Source organism: Agelaius tricolor, unplaced genomic scaffold, assembly GCF_023055355.1.
Source record: "Agelaius tricolor isolate 1412-34295 unplaced genomic scaffold, bAgeTri1.0.p SCAF_23, whole genome shotgun sequence".
Lineage (NCBI taxonomy): Eukaryota > Metazoa > Chordata > Aves > Passeriformes > Icteridae > Agelaius > Agelaius tricolor.
Genome location: NW_027269283.1, coordinates 342,872 through 344,019, shown reverse-complemented (window position 1 = coordinate 344,019; position 1,148 = coordinate 342,872).

Genomic DNA, 1,148 nt, shown 5'->3' with positions numbered 1-1,148 from the left:
CTGGTACTGTAGAGCTGGTCTGGACACTTCCCTGATTTGTCTATGGGATCATGAATGTAGTGAAGATGGAACAAGCCCATTCCCAGAGGCACAGAGGGAGAAAATGCAGCAGCCAGCACAGGCTTAACACAGGAAATTCCAGTTAAATGTACAGAAAAATACTTTCACCAGAGGGTGGTCACATTCTGGGAGAGAAGCCAAAGGAGATGATGTGATTGACCCAGGACACCTGAAACTCTCCTGGGCAAGTTCATCTCAGCATGGCCCTGGTATGAGGACAGGGATGAACCAGAGAGCTCCAGGTGGCCCTTCCTAATCCAGTTTTAGGAATCCATGATCTAAGAGCAGAATTATAGCCTTGCAGTTCAGCATAGCAGATTTCAGCTGTGAAAGGGGTTGAGAAGCCAAAGCTCAAGTAGTGGCAACTAAGGAATAAGGACACCAGCAGTCCTTATTTTCCTACTGCACTTATTCTACCACAGTGACATTTTCCACATTTTCCACCACTGTTACTCTGTGCCACAAGCACAAGGTGCACATCACCTACATTCAGGTGTGTACTCAACTGCTGTGTGTCTCTTGAAGGATAATCACCATTAATGATTATGGAGACACTTATGGGGCCCCTTGGGACCCTCATTCAGTTCAAATTGGTGCTTTTTAGAGGTCAATGCAAAACAAAACCAGGAAAAAAGCTGAACACTGAGCAACATCTTGTTTACTCATCTCTTTTGTTTCCTCCCCCCCACCATCTGTTCCAACTGATCACTGAGGTTTGGGCATGAATCTGAGAATTTCAAGCACTTTGTAACATCATTCTAAACCTTTTACTTTCTCACATCCAGAAAAAGAGGTGGGCTGCAGTGCAATGCTGGACTGAAGAGGACAGTGGCAAGAAAAGGCTTCCATGGCATATGGAGATAAATCTGTGTGGGCAGAGGGACCATCCTGTAAGATTCAGCCCTTCATATATTTCCTGAGAAGCAGCTTTTCCCAGCCCCAGCAGAAGATGCAGAGCAGCCACAGCAAGGGCTTTTGCCTTGAGGACACCACACGTGGGTACATCAAATATTTTCAGTAGCTTAAAGATCACATAAAGGTAAACAAACCCATGGCAAACCCCAAAATATCTCACTGCACAAAACAAG